A 14,866-nucleotide genomic window follows, 5' to 3' on the forward strand; every position below is an offset into this window, starting at 1 on the left:
CTCTTCTGCAGCTAGTAAAAAAAAACCTGGACTTGATGGTCAAGCATTGCAAAGGGCTCTGTTGAAACATGGTGGGGCTGAGTTTTACCCCAGGTCTCTTGCTTCTAGATATTGTACTCTTTTCCATATGTGTTCCAGGTTTTTGCCATGACTTAGTTTCCCAGAACTTGCAATCCAAACAAAAAAAGTGAACTAAATGGAACATCTAATTATATATAATATTTAATATATACATATATATGTATGTATATATATGTATGTATATATATGTATATATCATTTTTTCCTTAGCTGAAATTTTACAGTTAGTTTCTTGCTATGGCTTGCCTCTGACCTATGAAACAGTAACTATTCTTTGAATTGAACTTTGAGAGAATCTATTCTATCTCTGGTTTTTCTTGAACACTCCAGGACAGAGCCCTGGCTGTCTACAGTACAGCTGAGGAAGGTATCTGACCACTTAGACTTAATCACAGCACTTGGGAGGCAGAAGCATGAGGATGTCTGTGAGTTTAAGGCCAGCCTCAGCAGTCTACATAGCCAGTTTCAGGGCCGCCAGGACTACATAGAGAGATCCTTTGTGGGAAGAGTTGGGTTAACACAATCTGAAGTTGAAGCTCCCCCCAAGGCTCTGGTTCCATGCCTTTACGGGGGGGGGGGTAGGGGGAGCTTCAAGCCCTTGTCAAGCATGTTCATGGTTTTAGACAAGAAACAAACTGCATTTCTCCTCCATACATCAGGCCTGGGGGAAAGCCTTGGATCAGCCTGGCTCCCACTAGTCCTCAAACCAAAGATGGTGTTGAACTTCTGACGCTCCTGCTCCCACCTCCTGAGTGCTGGGGTATGAACATGCATTTCTATTCCCAAAAAGTTAGTTAGTTGATTCGTTTGTTCTTTCTTTTTCTTACCCTCCCTCCTTTCTTTCCTACTTCCCTTCCTACCTGCCTTCTTCCTTCCCTCCTTCATTTTCTTCCTCTCTCTCTTTCTCTCCCTCCCTCTCTCTGTCCAGTCTTCCCTCATTTCCTCCTTTCCTCTCTCTCTCTTCCTCTCCCTCCCTCTGCCTGTCTTTCTTCCTCCCTTCCTTTTCCCATTTCTCATACTGGGCATTGACTACAGGCTTTGCACACACTAGGCAAGTGCTCTATCACTGAGCTGTATGCTCATACTTGCTAACCTCAATACATAGGATAGTGTGTGTGTGTGTGTGTGTGTGTGTGTGTGTGTGTATATATATATATATTCAATCACTAGGATAAATTATACAAGAGTTAATTCTATTTATTACCCATTACCCTGTTATAAAAGAATCTTGCCAAAATTATATTCTCTGTAGTTCTCAGGCCATTTGATTTATTTTCATGAATTTCAATTCTCTTTTAAAGGTATTTTTCACTCATTTGCCCATGTTTTATTTGACCATTTTAATTAATTTAATTACTTTAGAGCTCTTGTCTTCTTACTCCAATAACAGCCTCATTGCTGGGTCTGTTTATATTGTCTATTTATTTCCTTAATTTTCAGCACCATTTTCCTATTTGTCTGTATACTCAGAGACTCTGGTCTCTGTCATACAGTACAAGTACTTGTAGAATCAGTTTAAGAAATCCATAAACACCTGTATATAAAAGACCTTCAGGGACTGGAGAGATCACCTACTCACGTGGTATAGGGCTGGCTCTGCAAGCATGAAGACCTGAGTTCAGATCCCCAGCACCTATATAAAAAGCCAAGTGTGGTGGCATCTTCCTGTAATCCCAGTGCTGGGGAAGAGATGAGAGGATTCCTTAGGCTTTCTGGCAGCCAGTGAAGCCAATCAGTGAGTTCCAGGTAAAGTAAGGGGCTCTATCTCAAAACACAAGATGGAGACACTGACCTCTGGCTTCTGCCTGTATGTGCATACACATGAACACCCATGAACACACGCGCGCACACACACACACACACGCACACGCACACGCACACACACACTTTCCCCTTTTCCTTCTATTTCCCTCTGTTAGATAGACAGGATGGGTAACTGATTTCCTCAAGCTAAGTAGGAAAAACCAAAGCAGAGCTGAAACACAGCTCTTGGGACATCTGGTTGACCTCTTTTTAGGCTGGTGCCTTCCTGAGCTTTTTGACTGAAAGCATAGTGGTTTCCTGTCTTCTGCAAACAACTAAGCGTTCCCCCGTGTCTCCTTTGACTCCAGCTTCAAGCTGGCAGGTATTTTTACGAAGGACTCCAGTTCTGTCTTTGCATCAGACATCATTCCATTCTGTGTCTGTGTCTGTGTCTAAGCATCTAAAGGTTTCAGATCTCAATCTGCTTTTCGATGTTGCTGTTTCATTTTTTTTTTCACTTCCTTTTGCTTTCTCTCTTTATTAAACAGGGTCTCCTATAGCCCAGGCTGCCCTTGAACACTGTGCTCGAGGATGACCTCAAACTTCTGATCTTTCTGTCTCCACCTCAAAAGTGCAAGGATTACAGGCATAGAGCTGGGGATCCCAGGCCTTTATGCCTGCTAGACAAACATTCTACCAACTGAGTCCTCTCTTAATTTTTGGAAGCCCGGAAGCTTGAGAGACAGCTAGCTTGACCAACAAATAACAAAGAGACCCCTTCTCATATGAAGAGGATGGTAAGAACCAGCAGTTGACATTATCCTCTGACCTCTACATGTGCTTGAACCTACAAAGATGTATTCATGAACCTACAAAGATGAATATATGCAAATGCACACACAAAAATGTTTCAAAAGAAAAGAATATATAAACAAACTGGTATTTCAATAAAATAAAAGGCAATCAGAACAAAGGGAAAACATTTACGTGACAGTGAATAAAACTCATATGTAGACCAGGCATGGTGGCACACACCTTTAACACCAGCTCCTGGGAGGCAGAAATGTCGGGGGGGGCCTGTCCCGGTGTGGGTGAGAGGGGAGATGCAGCTGCTTCTTCTTTCTTCTCCTCCTCCATCTGGTTCTTCTTGAGGCAGCCCCTATGCTACTGTAGCTGACCTGCAGCCAGCATCCTATGGCCAGAAACTGGCACTTGTATCCCAGCCCTAAGACCAGCAAGGGGTTAAGTAAATAGCTTTGTACTATCCTAAAAACTTCTTCTGAGGGTAAAAGACTGCAGGCTAGGGTGATTAACACCTGCCAGCCTAACAGCAGAGGATTAGGCAATGTGGCCTTTGTTCTATCTCAGCAGGAACTCTGGGCTCTAGCTGCTAGTCTGAGGTCTCAGGAAGAAAAGACACTTTAAAAAGTTGTTGTAGATTTATTTAAGTGTAAAAGGTATCCTATGCAGCTGAGGGGAAAGGTGAAAAGTCCTGAGTGAGGAAGAAGAAAAGATTCTAACAAAGTAAAAATTCTAAGGGAGAAAAATTCTAGGCAGGGGGAAAAGAAAAGGAAAAGATGAAGGGCTCCTAACTAACTAACTAACTAACTAACTAACTAACTGACTCACTCACCCACTCATTCACTCACTCACTAACTAACTAACTAACTGACTTACTTTTTTGTCTTTGTCTTCAGTATTTATACAGCATTCGCAGTTCATGATCACATGTTACAAAGTTCATCACAAGTTCACACCAAAATTCAGATCATAAATTGAAATAGAAGTTTACAACACAGAATGTTTACATGAATATCCACTAGGAGTAATTATCTAACTAGACATTCATCACCTGTCTCGCTCCACAGGTTCACAGAAAGTTTGAAACTATAACTTAAGAAATTAGTGAAGTTTTGTATAGATAAACCCAGGCAATATTTTCTCTTCTGTCCTGGTACCTATAATAAATTGTGGATTCCCTTTAGTGACCTAGGTTAATTGGTTTACAACTTCTTGGAATGTGCTCTGAGCAAGAGGAAGTCTGGTTACTCTCTCTCTTAGGGCAATTAACTGATGACACTCAGGAGATTGGCAGAGTTCTCATTGCAGTTTCAACTATGCCTGAGGGACTTAATAGCAGTCCCGATATAAAAGAACTTAATAATCACTGATATAATTTTAGGAATTCTTATGGGATCATCAGTAAGACTTAAGAAGTCATCTATTTGCCTATATAGTGTCACTACAAGACAGTACATCTTCGTGGATCTGCAGAGATCTGCTACAAAAGGGTGTGCTATTGCTTAGTGATAGTTGCATATGTCTAATAATAATAATGGGAAAAGCATATTAATAGCAGGAATCTTTCCTAAAATCACGTTCACCACAGCCTTGCTAATGGGGCACACTCGTCGCAGATTATATAATAATCCGAGGCAAGAATTTCAAGATGATCATCTGCTCATTATTAGCTTGTCCCATTATGGATCTCTTTTTTTGTTTTGTTTTGTTTTTCGAGACAGGGTTTCTCTGTATAGCCCTGGCTGTCCTGGAACTCACTCTGTAGACCAGGCTGGCCTCGAACTCAGAAATCTGCCTGCCTCTGCCTCCCAAGTGCTGGGATTAAAGGCGTGCGCCACCACTGCAAGGCCATTATGGCTCCTGACACAGAAGCAGACAGATCTCTATGAGTTCTGGGTCAGCCAGGATTGCATAGTGAGACCTGGTCTTAAAAGGCAAAACAAAAATTAAAAACCAACAAACTCGCAGGCAGATAATCACAAAACGATTTCTTTCTTTTTTCTTTGTAAAGACACAGTCTCATATAAATTGACCTCAAAATTCACTATCCATCCAATAATGACTTTGAGTTCCTGCTCTTCCTACTCCCTCCTGCCCAGTGTTGGGATTACAGGATGTGCTGCCATACTTGGTGTGAACTCAGAATAGAAACGATGGCTTCAAACACTCTACCAACCCAAAGGCGTCCCCAACCCTCAAACTAATTTCTAGAGAGAATATAGATTTCGGTATAATCTTGATTAAAGAGAGATTTGAACAGTTTAGTAGTTAGCTGCCATTTGCTGATATACATAAAATAGTTCATTGTTGAAATTTAAAATAATGATCTGGAGACACTTTGTATGAATGTAAATGTGGCTTGAAGGAATGGTTAAAAAAAACTCACATTGTGAATGATGGTGACTTCTATGATGAAATTAAAGTGTTATATTTTCTGCAATAATTTATCACATATGATGCACATGCAATGCTTAAGCATAACGTTGTAAAATTGAATTAAATCATCTTTGATAATTTGCTGACTTTCAGCCTGAAAACCACAGTTTTACCCACATTTCTCCAGTTTGTCATTGCTAAGGTATATTTGTCAAGGCAGGCATATGAATGCATTTTAACTAATGTGTCAGCTCAATTTAAAGCTTTTAAATGCTTACAAATTGGGGTGCGGACCTCCATTTATACTCTTGCCAAGGGCCCCAGGAGCACTAACCTGAGAGCAGTACCCAAAACCAGTACATTCCAGAACCAAGCACCTGCCAAGAACTGTAGAAGAGAAGCCTGGCTTAATGACAAAGGTCTGTTAGGACTAGGTGGTTGACACACATGCTACACCAAGGACAGGAGAGCCAGCTGGGGTAAGTGGTAGAAGTGATGGTCCTGGAAAGGAGGCCATGATCCTTGGAGCTGGAATATAGTCCAAAGAAGTGGCCTCGGGTCAGTGAAGGACAGTTGTAGCTACAGGTCTACAAAGGCAGGCAGATCTTCCTGGGTTCAAGGCCACCTTGGTGTACATGGTGAGGATCCAGGACAGCCAAGGCTACATAATAGGGAGGCCCTGCCTCTGGAAGATGAAAAATAAGCTGCAAGGAGAGAGGCTTGGGACCTAATGACAAAGGGAGAAGACCAGGCAGCCTTCCCTATAGAGGCCAGAGAAATAAATAGGTGGAACCTGTGCTGGAAAGGAGAGATCCTAGCAGGAGCAGGCAGGGTCACAGAGGACGCCGAGCTGGCTGACAGGTCTCAGGGATCACATGCAAGCAGGTGCTGGCCAAGGACAAGACTAGGGTTGGGAAAGATGTCAGTGGGTAGCACCATTGTTTAATAGGCCTGACAAATCCTGGGAGCCCGCATAAACTCCAGGAAAGAGAGAACCAACTGTACAAAGTTGTCCTCTGGCCGGGCGGTGGTGGCGCACGCCTTTAATCCCAGCACTTGGGAGGCAGAGGCAGGCGGATTTCTGAGTTCGAGGCCAGCCTGGTCTACAGAGTGAGTTCCAGGACAGCCAGGGCTACACAGAGAAACACTGTCTCGAAAAACCAAAAAAAAAAAAAAAAGAAAGAAAGAAAGAAAGAAAGAAAAGTTGTCCTCTGACCTCCACACACGTGCCATGTCCTGTGTTCACCTGCTCTCACGTATTTCCACGCATTTTTTTTTTTTTTAAATTTAAAGAAGGAATACTGTTAAGCTGGTCTCAGACACTTTGGAGCTGTGACTGAGCTGAAGGATCGAGCAGGTCAACAGACAAGAGGAGCCTGGTTCTCTCTGAATGAAAACGACAAGACGGTTCCTAGGTGTGGTTGAGAAGGGTTTTATTGTAGATAAGAGGGAGAGAGCAGCTAGAGGCATCTGGAAGATTCCAGACTGAACCAGCAGAATAGTCAAGGCCGGGCATAGAGGGGTGGGGCAGGGAGCGGGGAGTGAAGAGGAAAAGAAGAGAGGGAAATGGGGAGAAGAAAAAGAACCAAGAGAGGCCAAAATGGCTGGGTTATATGGGAATCAGAAGGTAGGGGGAAGGGAAAGAAAGCTCAGAGCCTGGAAAGGTTAACGGTAGGGAGCAGGGCTCAGGGAGTGTTGAGAACAGCCAGTACTCTGTAACAGAGACTTGCCAGCATCCACTTTGATATGGTTTTTGGTTTGGTTTGGATTTTCAAGACAGAGTGTATCTTTGTAGCCCTTGCCATCCTGGAACTCTCTTTGTAAGCCAGGCTGGCCTCCAACTCACAGATAGGCCTACCTCTGCCGGAAATAAAGTGTGCTGGGATTAAAGGCAAGGTGGCCACCACGCCCCACCCCCATTTGAAGTGTTGATAGGCTCCTCAGCCTTTTGTTCTGGAGTATCTTTGGGACCTATGCTCTCTAGGTTAGGAGCTGCTTACCTACACCACAGCAGAATGAGTTCCGGGCAGGCAAAGGCAGGGATTGAAGATTCCTGGCTCAAGTCAAACTGAAGCACTGACTCCCTTCTTCTATAACTGAAGGAGGGTCTTGGGTCAAATTTTTAAAAGTTTGAAAAAAGTCTGGGGACCAAGTCCCAAAGGACTGATCCTGCACTGTGGCCCACTGTCTGACCTCCTGCACTGTGGCCCACTGTCTGTCATCTTACACTGTGGCCCACTGTCTGTCATCTTACACTGTGGTCCACTGTCTGTCATCTTACACTGTGGCCCACTGTCTGTCATCTTACACTGTGGTCCACTGTCTGTCATCTTACACTGTGGTCCACTGTCTGTCATCCTGCACTGTGGCCCACTGTCTGTCATCCTGCACTGTGGTCCACTGTCTGTCATCTTACACTGTGGCCCACTGTCTGTCATCTTACACTGTGGCCCACTGTCTGTCATCTTACACTGTGGCCCACTGTCTGTCATCTTACACTGTGGTCCACTGTCTGTCATCTTACACTGTGGTCCACTGTCTGTCATCCTGCACTGTGGTCCACTGTCTGTCATCTTACACTGTGGCCCACTGTCTGTCATCTTACACTGTGGTCCACTGTCTGTCATCTTACACTGTGGCCCACTGTCTGTCATCTTACACTGTGGCTCACTGTCTGTCATCTTACACTGTGGCTCACTGTCTGTCATCTTACACTGTGGTCCACTGTCTGTCATCTTACACTGTGGTCCACTGTCTGTCATCTTACACTGTGGCCCACTGTCTGACCTCCTGCACTGTGGCCCACTGTCTGTCATCTTACACTGTGGCTCACTGTCTGTCATCTTACACTGTGGTCCACTGTCTGTCATCTTACACTGTGGCTCACTGTCTGTCCTCCTGCACTGTGGTCCACTGTCTGTCATCTTACACTGTGGTCCACTGTCTGTCATCCTGCACTGTGGCTCACTGTCTGTCATCCTGCACTGTGGCCCACTGTCTGTCATCTTACACTGTGGCCCACTGTCTGTCATCTTACACTGTGGCCCACTGTCTGTCATCTTACACTGTGGTCCACTGTCTGTCATCTTACACTGTGGTCCACTGTCTGTCATCTTACACTGTGGTCCACTGTCTGTCATCCTGCACTGTGGCCCACTGTCTGTCATCTTACACTGTGGCCCACTGTCTGTCATCTTACACTGTGGCCCACTGTCTGTCATCCTGCACTGTGGCCCACTGTCTGACCTCCTGCACTGTGGCCCACTGTCTGTCATCTTACACTGTGGCCCACTGTCTGTCATCTTACACTGTGGCCCACTGTCTGTCATCTTACACTGTGGTCCACTGTCTGTCATCTTACACTGTGGCCCACTGTCTGTCATCTTACACTGTGGTCCACTGTCTGTCATCTTACACTGTGGTCCACTGTCTGTCATCTTACACTGTGGTCCACTGTCTGTCATCCTGCACTGTGGCCCACTGTCTGTCATCCTGCACTGTGGCCCACTGTCTGACCTCCTGCACTGTGGCCCACTGTCTGACCTCCTGCACTGTGGCCCACTGTCTGTCATCTTACACTGTGGTCCACTGTCTGTCATCTTACACTGTGGTCCACTGTCTGTCATCTTACACTGTGGTCCACTGTCTGTCATCCTGCACTGTGGCCCACTGTCTGTCATCTTACACTGTGGCCCACTGTCTGTCATCTTACACTGTGGTCCACTGTCTGTCATCTTACACTGTGGTCCACTCTCTGTCATCTTACACTGTTGTCCACTCTCTGTCATCCTACACTGTGGTCCACTGTCTGTCATCTTACACTGTGGTCCACTGTCTGTCATCCTGCACTGTGGTCCACTGTCTGTCATCTTACACTGTGGCCCACTGTCTGTCATCTTACACTGTGGCCCACTGTCTGACCTCCTGCACTGTGGCCCACTGTCTGTCATCTTACACTGTGGTCCACTGTCTGTCATCTTACACTGTGGCCCACTGTCTGTCATCTTACACTGTGGCCCACTGTCTGTCATCTTACACTGTGGTCCACTGTCTGTCATCTTACACTGTGGTCCACTGTCTGTCATCTTACACTGTGGCCCACTGTCTGACCTCCTGCACTGTGGCCCACTGTCTGTCATCTTACACTGTGGCCCACTGTCTGTCATCCTGCACTGTGGCCCACTGTCTGTCATCTTACACTGTGGTCCACTGTCTGTCATCTTACACTGTGGTCCACTCTCTGTCATCTTACACTGTGGTCCACTCTCTGTCATCCTACACTGTGGTCCACTGTCTGTCATCTTACACTGTGGTCCACTGTCTGTCATCCTGCACTGTGGTCCACTGTCTGTCATCTTACACTGTGGCCCACTGTCTGTCATCTTACACTGTGGCCCACTGTCTGTCATCTTACACTGTGGTCCACTGTCTGTCATCTTACACTGTGGCCCACTGTCTGTCATCTTACACTGTGGCCCACTGTCTGTCATCTTACACTGTGGTCCACTGTCTGTCATCTTACACTGTGGTCCACTGTCTGTCATCTTACACTGTGGCCCACTGTCTGTCATCTTACACTGTGGTCCACTGTCTGTCATCTTACACTGTGGCCCACTGTCTGTCATCTTACACTGTGGCCCACTGTCTGTCATCTTACACTGTGGTCCACTGTCTGTCATCTTACACTGTGGTCCACTGTCTGTCATCTTACACTGTGGCCCACTGTCTGACCTCCTGCACTGTGGCCCACTGTCTGTCATCTTACACTGTGGCCCACTGTCTGACCTCCTGCACTGTGGCCCACTGTCTGTCATCTTACACTGTGGCCCACTGTCTGTCATCTTACACTGTGGCCCACTGTCTGTCATCTTACACTGTGGTCCACTGTCTGTCATCTTACACTGTGGTCCACTGTCTGTCATCTTACACTGTGGTCCACTGTCTGTCATCCTGCACTGTGGCCCACTGTCTGTCATCTTACACTGTGGTCCACTGTCTGTCATCCTGCACTGTGGCCCACTGTCTGTCATCTTACACTGTGGTCCACTGTCTGTCATCCTGCACTGTGGCCCACTGTCTGTCATCCTGCACTGTGGCCCACTGTCTGACCTCCTGCACTGTGGCCCACTGTCTGTCATCTTACACTGTGGCCCACTGTCTGTCATCTTACACTGTGGCCCACTGTCTGTCATCTTACACTGTGGTCCACTGTCTGTCATCTTACACTGTGGCCCACTGTCTGTCATCTTACACTGTGGTCCACTGTCTGTCATCTTACACTGTGGTCCACTGTCTGTCATCTTACACTGTGGTCCACTGTCTGTCATCCTGCACTGTGGCCCACTGTCTGTCATCCTGCACTGTGGCCCACTGTCTGACCTCCTGCACTGTGGCCCACTGTCTGACCTCCTGCACTGTGGCCCACTGTCTGTCATCTTACACTGTGGTCCACTGTCTGTCATCTTACACTGTGGTCCACTGTCTGTCATCTTACACTGTGGTCCACTGTCTGTCATCCTGCACTGTGGCCCACTGTCTGTCATCTTACACTGTGGTCCACTGTCTGTCATCCTGCACTGTGGTCCACTGTCTGTCATCTTACACTGTGGCCCACTGTCTGTCATCTTACACTGTGGCCCACTGTCTGACCTCCTGCACTGTGGCCCACTGTCTGTCATCTTACACTGTGGTCCACTGTCTGTCATCTTACACTGTGGCCCACTGTCTGTCATCTTACACTGTGGCCCACTGTCTGTCATCTTACACTGTGGTCCACTGTCTGTCATCTTACACTGTGGTCCACTGTCTGTCATCTTACACTGTGGCCCACTGTCTGACCTCCTGCACTGTGGCCCACTGTCTGTCATCTTACACTGTGGCCACTGTCTGTCATCCTGCACTGTGGCCCACTGTCTGTCATCTTACACTGTGGTCCACTGTCTGTCATCTTACACTGTGGTCCACTCTCTGTCATCTTACACTGTGGTCCACTCTCTGTCATCCTACACTGTGGTCCACTGTCTGTCATCTTACACTGTGGTCCACTGTCTGTCATCCTGCACTGTGGTCCACTGTCTGTCATCTTACACTGTGGCCCACTGTCTGTCATCTTACACTGTGGCCCACTGTCTGTCATCTTACACTGTGGTCCACTGTCTGTCATCTTACACTGTGGCCCACTGTCTGTCATCTTACACTGTGGCCCACTGTCTGTCATCTTACACTGTGGTCCACTGTCTGTCATCTTACACTGTGGTCCACTGTCTGTCATCTTACACTGTGGCCCACTGTCTGTCATCTTACACTGTGGTCCACTGTCTGTCATCTTACACTGTGGCCCACTGTCTGTCATCTTACACTGTGGCCCACTGTCTGTCATCTTACACTGTGGTCCACTGTCTGTCATCTTACACTGTGGTCCACTGTCTGTCATCTTACACTGTGGCCCACTGTCTGACCTCCTGCACTGTGGCCCACTGTCTGTCATCTTACACTGTGGCCCACTGTCTGACCTCCTGCACTGTGGTCCACTGTCTGTCATCTTACACTGTGGTCCACTGTCTGTCATCCTGCACTGTGGTCCACTGTCTGTCATCTTACACTGTGGCCCACTGTCTGTCATCTTACACTGTGGCCCACTGTCTGACCTCCTGCACTGTGGTCCACTGTCTGTCATCTTACACTGTGGTCCACTGTCTGTCATCTTACACTGTGGCCCACTGTCTGTCATCTTACACTGTGGCCCACTGTCTGACCTCCTGCACTGTGGTCCACTGTCTGTCATCTTACACTGTGGCCCACTGTCTGTCATCTTACACTGTGGCCCACTGTCTGTCATCTTACACTGTGGTCCACTGTCTGTCATCTTACACTGTGGTCCACTGTCTGTCATCCTGCACTGTGGTCCACTGTCTGTCATCTTACACTGTGGCCCACTGTCTGTCATCTTACACTGTGGTCCACTGTCTGTCATCTTACACTGTGGCCCACTGTCTGTCATCTTACACTGTGGCCCACTGTCTGTCATCTTACACTGTGGTCCACTGTCTGTCATCTTACACTGTGGTCCACTGTCTGTCATCTTACACTGTGGCCCACTGTCTGTCATCTTACACTGTGGCCCACTGTCTGTCATCTTACACTGTGGCCCACTGTCTGACCTCCTGCACTGTGGTCCACTGTCTGTCATCTTACACTGTGGTCCACTGTCTGTCATCTTACACTGTGGTCCACTGTCTGTCATCTTACACTGTGGCCCACTGTCTGTCATCTTACACTGTGGCCCACTGTCTGTCATCTTACACTGTGGCCCACTGTCTGTCATCTTACACTGTGGTCCACTGTCTGTCATCCTGCACTGTGGTCCACTGTCTGTCATCTTACACTGTGGCCCACTGTCTGTCATCTTACACTGTGGTCCACTGTCTGTCATCCTGCACTGTGGTCCACTGTCTGTCATCTTACACTGTGGCCCACTGTCTGTCATCTTACACTGTGGTCCACTGTCTGTCATCCTGCACTGTGGCCCACTGTCTGACCTCCTGCACTGTGGCCCACTGTCTGTCATCTTACACTGTGGTCCACTGTCTGTCATCCTGCACTGTGGCCCACTGTCTGTCATCTTACACTGTGGCCCACTGTCTGTCATCTTACACTGTGGCCCACTGTCTGTCATCTTACACTGTGGTCCACTGTCTGTCATCCTGCACTGTGGCCCACTGTCTGTCATCTTACACTGTGGCCCACTGTCTGTCATCTTACACTGTGGCCCACTGTCTGTCATCTTACACTGTGGCCCACTGTCTGTCATCCTGCACTGTGGCCCACTGTCTGTCATCTTACACTGTGGCCCACTGTCTGTCATCTTACACTGTGGTCCACGGTCTGTCATCTTACACTGTGGCCCACTGTCTGTCATCTTACACTGTGGTCCATGGTCTGTCATCTTACACTGTGGCCCACTGTCTGTCATCTTACACTGTGGTCCACGGTCTGTCATCTTACACTGTGGCCCACTGTCTGTCATCTTACACTGTGGTCCACGGTCTGTCCTCTTACACTGTGGCCCACTGTCTGTCATCTTACACTGTGGTCCACGGTCTGTCATCTTACACTGTGGCCCACTGTCTGTCATCTTACACTGTGGTCCACGGTCTGTCATCTTACACTGTGGCCCACTGTCTGTCATCTTACACTGTGGTCCACGGTCTGTCATCTTACACTGTGGCCCACTGTCTGTCATCTTACACTGTGGTCCACTGTCTGTCATCTTACACTGTGGTCCACTGTCTGTCATCTTACACTGTGGTCCACGGTCTGTCATCCCATCTCAGGCTCTTGCCTCTGGGTATTAGTCCTAGCCCTTCTTTCCTCAGCTGACCTGGAGGGAGGAGGGATCCATACACACTGTAATTCTAGCCAGAGGATTTCTTTCCGTTACATTTGACCTCCCAGAGGCAATTGACTCTCAAGTTCTTTTTTTCTCCCTGGGTCAGACACAGAAGACTAAGCTGGACATTTCCCAATGGAAACTCACTACTTTGCTGGAGGAAATGTTACATCAAAAGCCTGATCGTACAAGACCACAGGGATGGATGAGGCCAACAGGAATCATTTTTTATTCGGACAGAATTGAATTCAGCCTCAGGAGATTCAGCTGGCCCTGGTGTGGACGCCAGGTCATTTCTCAAAGACCCAGCCTTGCGTAGCCTGTGGGGCTGAGCAATTCATCCAGGCATGAGCAAATGAATTCAGGATGTTGGAGGCCTCAGCTGTCTCTTGGCCTCAGGGTGAGATGCTGGGATGAGCCAGCGTGATTCCCAAGGAAGCAGCAAGAAGTAACAATAGGACTAGGATCTACTGGTGTGGTTCCTGACTCATTTTATTCTCCCAACAAGCAAGACAGACTAGGCTTTGGCTGATGTGAGGGGCACAGATGAGATCTTTCTTCTTTCTATTCCTGCTACATCAGGTTCCAAATATATATCAAAGAGATTGAGACATCCTCAAGAAAAAAGAAACAAGCCAGGCAGTGGTGGAGCATGCCTTTAATCCCAACATTTGGGAAGCAGAGGCAAGTGGATCTCTGTGAGTTTGAGACCAACTTGTTCTAAATAGTGAGTTCTAGGACAGCCAGAGCTATCTAGTGAGACTCAGTCTTGAAAAGGCAAAAAGAAAGGGAGAAAGGAAGGAAGGAAAGAAGGAAAGAAGGAAGGAAAGAAAAAGAAAGGAAGGAAGGAAGGAAGGAAAGAAGGAAGAAAAAAGAAAGGAAGGAAGGAAGGAAGGAAGGAAGGAAGGAAGGAAAGAAGGAAGGAAAAAGAAAGGAAGGAAGACAATTAACTCTGTTCATAGCTGGGAAGTAGATTATTCAGATCTGTGTAGAAGAATGAGCCAATGCTATGGTTCAATCCTGAAATGACCCTCCAAGACCCTCAGCTTGAAGGAACATCTTGATCATTAACTTTACACATCTAGTAAGAGAGAACTTCAGTTGAGGAGTTACCAACATCAGATTGGCCTACGGCCGCATCTGTAGAGGCATTTTCTTGATTGCTAACTGGCGTGGCAGGGCCTAGTCCACTGTAGGCAGCATTATCCGTAGGCAGGTGGGCCTGGGCTATATGAAATAGCAGCAGAAATTGCTCAGTAAACATGTCCATTGCTCTCTCAGAGCACCCACACAGCCCACAACTGCCTGTAACTCCAGCTCCAGAGGGTCTGACACTCTTTACTGATGACTACAAGCTCATACACCCATAGCACACACACACACACACACTCACACACATATGAAGTAAAGTTCTTTTAAAGGGATGGAGAGTTGGCTCTGCAGTTAAGAGCATCTGTGGTTCTTGTGGAAGACCGG

Source organism: Arvicanthis niloticus, chromosome 5 (assembly GCF_011762505.2).
Source record: "Arvicanthis niloticus isolate mArvNil1 chromosome 5, mArvNil1.pat.X, whole genome shotgun sequence".
NCBI classification, from domain to species: Eukaryota; Metazoa; Chordata; class Mammalia; order Rodentia; family Muridae; genus Arvicanthis; species Arvicanthis niloticus.